Source organism: Ostrinia nubilalis (assembly GCF_963855985.1).
Source record: "Ostrinia nubilalis chromosome W unlocalized genomic scaffold, ilOstNubi1.1 SUPER_W_unloc_1, whole genome shotgun sequence".
Lineage (NCBI taxonomy): Eukaryota > Metazoa > Arthropoda > Insecta > Lepidoptera > Crambidae > Ostrinia > Ostrinia nubilalis.
The window spans coordinates 3,147,112-3,156,822 of record NW_026973566.1 but is presented as its reverse complement, the minus strand read 5'-3'; the positions used below and the strand labels follow the sequence as shown (position 1 = coordinate 3,156,822).

Below are 9,711 nucleotides of genomic sequence, written 5' to 3'. Positions count from 1 at the left end.
CACTGGAGAAATTTCTTCACCCAAGCGAAACCTCTCGACAGGACACACAACCGCCTCATACAACTTGACTTTCCAAAGTGTTGCCAACTACTCGAAAAATGAATTCCAAAATTTCGAAATTTCAACTTTTTACAAAATGGCCGCCCACGCCGCCGCCATCTTGATTTTCTGACATTTCGGATTTTTCCCATAATCTGGGTCGTATATCCGACCAAACGTCATTTTTATTTTTTTTCTGCCATTATTCTTTCTGTCCGTCACTAACTTTAAAGACACCCATGTCGCAAAAAAAACTTTTCCCCATAACTTTCAGTGTTGCCAGACTTTTTTCATAAAAATGGTGAAATGTCATTCGGGTCCCCAAATGTCACCAGACTGCATACCAAGTTTTTGGAATTTTTGGAAATTTCCATTTTCTACTATCCGGGGCCGTGGTGGAAAATTTTCTTCCAAAATGGTAGTTTTTTCCGATTCATGGCAACACTCGAATAACAGACCAACAATCGCCCGAAACATTGTACCCCACTCCGGTGTCGCCATCTACCGGAAAATTGCTACCAAAGTTTGGGAATTTTTATGCTCGCAACAAAATGGCCGACGGCTCAGCCGCCATCTTGTTTTTTGATAATCTGTAAATGAGGCTCTGAAGCAGACTATACAACGCCTTAATAACCAAAAAAAATTTTCAAAAACAATTGACCATCAAAAAGTTACGACTCCCCAAAAACACCCCTGAAATCGCGTTTTCAATCCAAGATGGCGGCGCGGCCATTTTGTTTTTCTAATTTTTTCTCAATTTTTTTAGCACACCTTGGCAACCTCAACCAACCACCAAAAAAGAAAAAATTCAGGACCAAAGACAGAAAAGTTTGTGTCTCAAAAAATGCCGCCATTTTGTTTTTTGGTTCAAAAAATGTAATAAAGCTGGCAGTCGAAAAATCTAGTTTAAAACAAACACCAACAATTTTACCCCTCACCCCTTTAAACACCCTAAAAATACCCCTGATCAGTCAGTGAGTGAGTGAGTAGGAATCGAGCTTTATATATTATAGATAGATAGATAGATAGATAGATAGATAGATAGATAGATAGATAGATAGATAGATAGATAGATAGACTAGCTTTGGTCGCCCGCTACGCGGGCTACAAAAGCTAGATCTGCGATGCTGGCCGCTCCGGGCTTCGCCCTACGCGGCGCTCGGCCTGCGGCCTCGCATTCGGAGCTCTGCCTTCGGCCTCGCAAAAATTACAGGGGGTGTTTATTGTCTGTCACTGTGCTCTTGTGCTTTTTTGACGCAACACAAGTTTAACTATGGTAACTCTCGGGATTTGAACCATCGCTCGGCCTTCGGCCTCGCCTTTCTGTCTGTCACTGGGCTCTAGTCCTTTTTTGACGCATTAAAAATAAATCTATGGCGACTCACAGGCTTTCAACTATCGCTCGGCCTACGGCCTCGCCTTTTTCTACGTTATTGTATGGAGAATTTAGTCCCTTTAGGAAAACGGGTGAACGCTTGGCGGCCATCTTGGATTTCCAAAATTTTGCATTTTTGCCTTAATCTGGACCATTTTCCGCGCCGAACCCCATTTTTACTTTTTTTCTAACTTCACCCAATCCCGAATTCATTTGTTTCTACATTTCCTTCAAACCAGCCATGTCCTGAAATTTTGAAATCCTGTAACTCTCAGTGTTGCCAGGTGATTGAGTTGAAAATGGTCAAATGTCATTAGTTTAACTTTATTTGGCTCAAAAATCTATTTCGTTTTAAGCAATAATATTATGTATAGAAGGCAATAAATTATGAAAGGTTTCAGTTGTCGTACATAATATGTCTTGATTCAATTAGCTTATCTACCTTAGTTATTTGTTGGCTATATATTACGGAAGTAGGTACCTATGAGATTCTCCTAACAAATTACAAATTATTTTATAATAATCAACTCTATTGTAAAATCTTATGCATTCATAATAATAAAAGTAATAGCTAGTGTACTTGTTTATTAATTTAATTGTCGTGAAGAATGAATGTAGTCTATCATGATAATGTGCTGAAATTACAGAATGCTTTAGAAATAATACCGATAGGAGGCGCATCGTAGCGCTATCATCATTGATTACTATTTAGAATGCGCCACCTATCGATTTTATTTCCAAGCATTCTCTAGTTACCGTTGTTAATGGAGTACTATGTTACATGAAAGTTTCCTATGTATTACTTTTCTCTATGCATGAAAGTTTGAGTGCAGTTTAGTTTAGTCATATTATTAAAATTTAATCATCTTATGTATGTACCTAAATGAAAGCTGTTTAGGAAACAGATATCAAAGATATTAAGCCTGTGTGCGAGATAGTTAAGTCTGTGTGTTAGATATTTAAATCTGTGTGCGAGACAGTTAAGCCTGTGTGTGATTATAACTCAACCTACATTGTGTTTATTAATTAATTAATGAAGAAAAAACAAAAATTTGCTTCAAATAGTATATTTATAATGATTAAACAATTATTTTCTACAACTTTTGAAAGCATACATTTGACTGTAATATTACTATGTCTCTGTAAAGGAGCAATCTACTTTCGTAATTGATCTATCATTTAGTACATTAAATAAAAAGACAAACTTATAAGTAAAAAAAGTGCTACATGTAGCTTCAGTGCTGACAGAGTCGGATTTAAAAATCTAAGTTACCTAGAATGACAGTGGATCAAGCTGCGATTTTAATATAAGCGAAAAATATTAAATTCCAATGATAGTGAAATTCGAGTAATTTTACTTAGCTAAGACATGTTTAATTCCAAAATATTATGTAATCATAATTTCAAGTGCAATATTTATTTATAATATGAATGCAAATTGACATTAACTAAATAATTAAATAATTATGTTACATTTTCCTATATAAATGAAAATATTAAAAAAGAATCTGGATCAGAGGTGGAATTGTGTAAAGTAATCGTAATCATTTGACAGTTCATAACGAACGATAAAATCAGTTTAAGTGTTTGACAGAATAATCGTACGTTATGTTACGTACGTAACTGTCAAATGATAACGATTGCTTTACACAATTCCACCTCAGTTTTATAAAAAACTTATGGGCTGATTTCTCAACCGTCGTATAACTTTTAACTGAAGAATAGTATGAGATATGTCAAAATGTTTATTCTTCAGCAGATATTCAACGATTAAAAAATCAGTCCTAAGCTAGCTAAGTCACCTACATATCCGAGTAGCTGGCATTTTATGTTCAGTAAATTAATATTAGAAAATGAAAAAATAAAGAAAAAAAAAAACAAAAGAGCCATGATGAGGTTCAGCATAAGCTGCTACAAGTCTTGGGTTATGTTATTATTACTGATCAGTAAACAATATTAATTTGAATAAAAGTGCATAACTACTATGTTTTAATCTGTAAATATCTCTAATTATTATTTTCTTGCTTCCTCTGTAGAACGTCAAGCATCTTCAAATCAGTGTTCATCGATAGTTGACTGCTGTCGTCAATCCAATACCGGAACCGCAACTGAGATTTCAAGTCCAATGTCGATAATTCCATGATACTGATGAACCTGGAAATAAAAAGACAGTTGTAATTATTTCGTTTTAATGATTTCATTCTCTTATATTTTATTCGCAAAAAAGGACTATAGGTAATTAAGAAATGACAACATAGAGGTGAGTGGATGCGTGGTAGTATTATCACATAATACCTAATTATTAGTTAAAGTGACATCTAAATAAAATGCGGCAGGCATTTATTGTGTGACATTTGCGTTTAAAATAAGATTTCAAATTATGCATAGAATTAATTTTATAAGAGTAATATTGAACATGTCTCGGAAATGGATTTGCAATAATATACAATAGGGATGATGACTGGGTAATGAAATTAAAATTATATTTAGTCCGTCAGACAGATAATTAGAAAATATTAGACTCATATTTTTTTTTCTATAATCGAATAATTACAGTATTAAATTGAGTTGAAATGTCGCGTGACATCACTTTTGAGTAAAAATTCTACTCAAGCGTGACGTATAGCGCCATTTCAACTCGATGTAGCACTGTTATTATTTAATTATAAAAGAACATAAAAATTATGAGTCTAATATTTTCTAATTATCTGTCTGACGGACAAATAATTGAAATTTTGTCATCTAGCCTATTACTTATCTCATATTTCTTGGTCGTTTAGCGTAATAATGTTAGGTACACTTACTTGTCGTGTCGTGAACTACTATTTGAGTCTTGCGTTTATGTTTTGCTTTCTTTTCTTTCTTTATTCTTAGCCTTCTTGCTTCGTAGAGTAATATTTTACGCATTGAGACAGTAATTTCTTCTTGGCGATATCACTCCTCCTTCCTTGTGAGATGTGATCAATTCTATTCTATTCATGGCGTTTTACCTGTTGGTTAAATTTTGTTAAATGTATTTTTTATAAAAAAAATGCCTTTAAACAAAGGTAGTAGGCGCGCGTGAACACCTGCCAGTAGAGAGGTTATATGACGACAACGACAGTTGGTGAAAAGAAAAAAGAACACTGGCTGAGTACTCCAAAGATATGTCCAAGCTTAATGTTTATGGTATCTTAACACTTACTATTGATTATTGCGATTGAGTTGTAAAATTGTTTTACTTACATAATCAGAAAAAGGTCGTGTGGTGCATTGTCAGGCTCCGGTTCAGTTCAGTATGAAGTAGCGAAACGTAGGTAGCTAAGTATTATATTACATTTTAATTTTTATTATTTCTTCTAGTCTATACCTGAAATAGATGGCATATTAATATTATTAATAGTGAAATGTAATAAGACAATTATAATTGTATAATTTATATAAATATAAATCTGAAGATTGAAGTTGCGTTTACCTTAATTAGTAGTTAGTTCTTTTTATGTTTATGAATTCTTCAAATTTGCATTATTTTGTCAAGGCTGCGTTATTAATGCTTCTTCTTGAGGAACTTGACTTGCGAGTAGATGTGGTGAGCACCATCGTAGCAATTTTAACTTTTGCATCACTCAAGTTTCTCTTTTGGCTTCTATACCTGAAATAATTAATATAAAATATGTAGTACAGATTAAAATACTAATACATATAAGAAATGCGAAAATTTGGATGTCTGTTACTTTTTCACGCAAAAACTACTGAACGGATTTTGACGAAACTTTACAGTATTATTGTTTATAACCCAGAATAACACATAGGCTATTATTAGAAGCCGTGGGCAAAAGCTAGTCTTTTTATAAATTAAATAATAATTTTATTAATATTTTTAATACTTACTCTTAGTATCTTTTGAGTGTACGAGTGACAGTCATCTTGATGTCTAATTGAGTATCTTATCCAGATAAGATATAAACAGTGATATTACTAATAAATCGTTTGTCATCTGTAATATAAAACATATTAAAATTAGATTTATATTTGGCTATGCATTGTTAGAGTTTACATCGATGTATAATTAGAGACACATCAAAGCATTGCACGGCTCATCTGTGTTTTGTGTGAATGAGATGTTTCCACATTTATAAACAAGTTAGCTGCCACACACTGCCAGCCTGGTTAGTCCATCTGCAAGCTCTATAACATGACATACAATGTTAGTAAAAGACAGCCATAAATATTAGTTAAAGCCAGAGCCTCGTCAGTAAGACAGCAGGGAGCACCGCAGCGGAGCGTCTCACTCTCGCGGTGAGCCACGCCGCTGCCGCCAACAGCCGGCTGTTGGCGCGAGCAGGTGAGGTTGGCACATGGGATAGTACCATAACATTAATTTGATCTTATAATTAATTAAAGGCAAGCCAATGGTTAGTAAGATTAGTTTTGTTATGCACTCTCCCTTCTACTCCCCATCTACCTACATGAAATGTATAACATTAAAAACAGATTTTAATCATTCGCGTCCCACCCATTATAACTAAACGTCAAGCGGTGAGTACATAATGTAACTCATTCATAAATATCGCGTCAAGACATACCTAGACACATAGAAAGACACGGGTCTTTCTATTTTAAATAAAAACCATTTCATGTAGTTAGATCGCCCTACTGGGCGAATTCGATCTTCTAGCTACAATTAGTTAGCAAATAAATAATATGAATATGAATGAATTCTAAGCCCAAGCAGCGCAAGCATTTTAAAGCAGCAAGCAATTGCAAAGCAGCTACTGAAATGAATCCAAAATTTGATAGATTTGCCCGGGTAAGCCGATATTGTATATGATGAGTGTTTACGTGTGCAGTAATGTAAGAGAAGATGGGAAAGCAAAGTGAAATGGAATATGAAAAATATCACCCCATTACTGTAAGAGTGGTATATCGATATAACGTAATCACTTTGGAATCACCATGACATTAGCGCCTGATTCGGAACAGGAGCCTCCTCAGCCAACCAAACGAAGGAAGAGAGAATGATACCGCTGACTGAACGAACTGATTGACAGGGGAAGACTGTTAGGACGACACCCCCAGCCTGCAGGGGACGTCACTGATCCACGTGGGTGACACAGGCAGACGCCTCAGAGAGGGTGACGCCATCGAAGCGAAGAGTGTGAAGGCGACAGCCAACACAGCACGAGCATAAAGTTGAAGAGGTCGAGCGGAGGGAAGATGCAGGGTTAACGAATCAGGGCAGAGAAAATAACCGGTCGATAATGTCCCGGGTGTCAATCAAACACCTCAGCGTCGACGGAATATCAGGGTGTCCAGGTACAAGTACGAGTATGTCAATATAACCACAGATAATATAATACTAGTACAGATGCATCATCCCTTAGTCGAAATGTGGCCGACCTAAGTCTTGAAACTGCTCGGGCCCGCTTGGTTTCCTAGTGGTGATAACAGATCGCGCTAGTGTGCCGCAGCGGACTTGACCGTCCCGCGGTTTGCGACCCGCTAATGCTTTCTATTCTAGCAACTTGAGCGGAGTATTTATTTGGCGTGCTATGTCAAAAGATGGCGCTAAAGCCAATAAGTTTACTGCTTTGTTTATGAAGACATGTAACTAAGCAAAAAACAGATTAGAGACGCTATTGAAAATTTCGTCACGGTATAATAATGTCCAAGTAGCACAATGATCACAGCCGACGCTCAATATCCAGAACCGTGGGTTCGTATCCCGCTACAAATTATCATCATAAAACTCTAATTTATTTTATTTTATTTTATTAGGTATATAAAACAGGACAATATCGAAACATGCAGTAATAAAGGTAGATATCAATAAAAAACTTATTTTTTCCATAAAAATATTCAGAAATAATTATTATGTAAAAAAAACATAACCCTCCTTCTGGAGCAGTCAAGTAAATATCAAATGAACTGTTCGTAAAAAATACAAAATCTAGTTTTCGTTTTTCGTACTCGTATCGTAGTTTATTCAAAAATATGCCTACATTTTAATCGACTTGCACATACAGGTTTAAGATTTAGGATTGTCTGTGATTTAGGTTTAGGTTTTTTGTTGCATTCGTTTGCGCGTCACTCGCGATAATAATAGCACCTACCTATATACCTATTTATTTACGAGTAATAATACCGTGCTGGCACAAAATATACCTAGGTGGCAAAATATTATTTACTTATTTAATTATTATTTTACTGATGTTTTATTCCTTCTCTCTCTCTATTTATCGTCACCGAACACGTAGAATTTCGTCCAATGACACCATGCTACCCATCCTTATCACTCGCGCGTAATTGTATTGCTGTCGCGCTCGCTCACTCACTGTGACGGCCCGTCCCCGTCGCACGGTGGTCTGAAAATGAAGCTCCCATACCATAGAAACTTAATGTCAGAAATTAATCAATAAAAATATGTATTATGTTTAGTATACCTCCCTTTGTTTTACTAATATAGTATGAAGGGTATGAGTAGCTCCATGTGTGAGAAAAAAAATATTTTAATTTCATTTGTATGGAAAAAAACACTTAAAGTGGATTTTTTTAAAACTGAATAGAACTGAAGGGCTGGTACTCACATGAGCTATTGCACCATACACGGCGATCAAGATGACATACAATTCTTGTGCCTTTGGGTGCCGCTTTGCATGTACCAAGCTTTGGAAATTTTGAATTTTCGGTAGGTGATCTTTCAAGTCTTTGATGTTATTTTATGAAGTTATTAACCGCTTTCAATACGAGAATAGTATGTAAATTAATACTCATATAACTAGGAATATTTTTAAATAATTTTTATTTTGAAAATATAAAAAAATAAAACATTTAATCATTGAATGAAGTAACCAACTAGTTGGTAACTGACATTGTTATTAGTTACTAATCTGCTAATGACGTTTTAATGAAAATAATAGAAATCAATATTGATTAATCCTTCAAGCTCCGTGAATCTAGACACAATAGATAATGACATTAATAATGCCGTCTGGGACTCAATCAGTTAAATAAAAAACTTAAAAAATCGAACTGCCTAATAGGCCAGTAGAATTACATTTGAAATCGGAAATAATTCCTACAAAAGATTTTATTGTTTAAATGGCTTCATTTGTTACCCATTAACCGCTTGAGTCCCAGACGGCATTAATTAATGTCATAACAATTGATTATCTATTGTGTCTAGATTCGCGGGCCTTGACGGATTAAGACTATCCTAAATTTTCGACTTCGACGGAGTTGTGCTTAAGTGGTGGGGGCCCCCGAAAGGGGCGTTTTTTCGGTTTTACGGTTATATCGCGTAAAGGACTTACCTACCCTATCGAAAACTGGTCTTCACGACGGTTGAAGGGCATTTAATCCTGCATTGAATAAGACCAAATTCATAATACATATTATGTATTGGACAAACCGTTCTCGTGCTTATCTTCGAAAAAGTACAAAATGTACGTATAATTATTGACCCTCTCTACGTCCAATGGCTCGTCACTCGCAGGCTCCCAGCCCACGTAAAGGGCCGACTCAACCAGTTTAACCCTGTCAAGGCTTAAAAGGGTATTTCGCCGAAACAGTAAATTTTCTGTGTCCAGGCAGGCGAACACATGTTTTTTTATATTTATATGTATAAAACTATTTTTATGGGAAAGTTATTCAAAAGCTTTATTTGTTTTTGCTATTGCAATAGCAGAAACTACAAATAATACCGTAGAAAAACTTAATCAAAAGTAGTTTTTCTAATTTCCTTGTTATGTCCATTACTGTTGTTTGCCAAAATGAAGGCACATTATAACAAATTGAAGCGTAATTTCATTCTAATAGCACTCTCTTTATATTTGAGAAACGTTTGGCTATCGGAAAATAAAAACTTTAAATGTCAAATACTTAAAGGAAGGAAATAAAGTGCAGTTAAGTTCTTGTCCGAGTCAAAAGTATAATTTCCCTGGGTCTTCTTTTCGACCATTGTAGTAACGAAACGAAAGAACTTAGAATGTAAAGCACTGCACCGTTACACTCGGCCATTTCGTCCCAAGAGGCCATCGAGGCAGGACAGTACTTCGTTGAACAGTTTCGCGACAAATCGCATAAGTAGGTCCCTCCTTGGGTTTTTGTTTACTAAAAAGTCAATTTCTTTGGACGGTTTTTTGCAGCTAAACAATGGATTAATTTTATTGTTTATTTACACAGATGTAGTGTCTGTAGGGGTAAACCCATGATTTAAATAGTAAATGCATAGGGTAAATAGGTTTTTGTCTGTGGTGTCTTTTAGGCATAAATCTAATTTCTTTGGCCATAATTTCCTTGTTTTCCGTGGCATAAAA

General features: G+C 35.3%; 1 long non-coding RNA gene across 1 annotated transcript; it reads right to left on the bottom strand.

Moving 5' to 3' along the window:
• Window positions 1–2,465: 2,465 nt before the first annotated feature.
• LOC135087372 (uncharacterized) lies at window positions 2,466–5,868 on the bottom strand. The gene is made up of 5 exons (XR_010260778.1): window positions 5,285–5,868; window positions 4,869–5,045; window positions 4,640–4,763; window positions 4,219–4,404; window positions 2,466–3,568 (listed from the first exon to the last, which is right to left on the bottom strand). It is a non-coding gene; the product is annotated as an uncharacterized LOC135087372 (long non-coding RNA).
• Window positions 5,869–9,711: the final 3,843 nt, after the last annotated feature.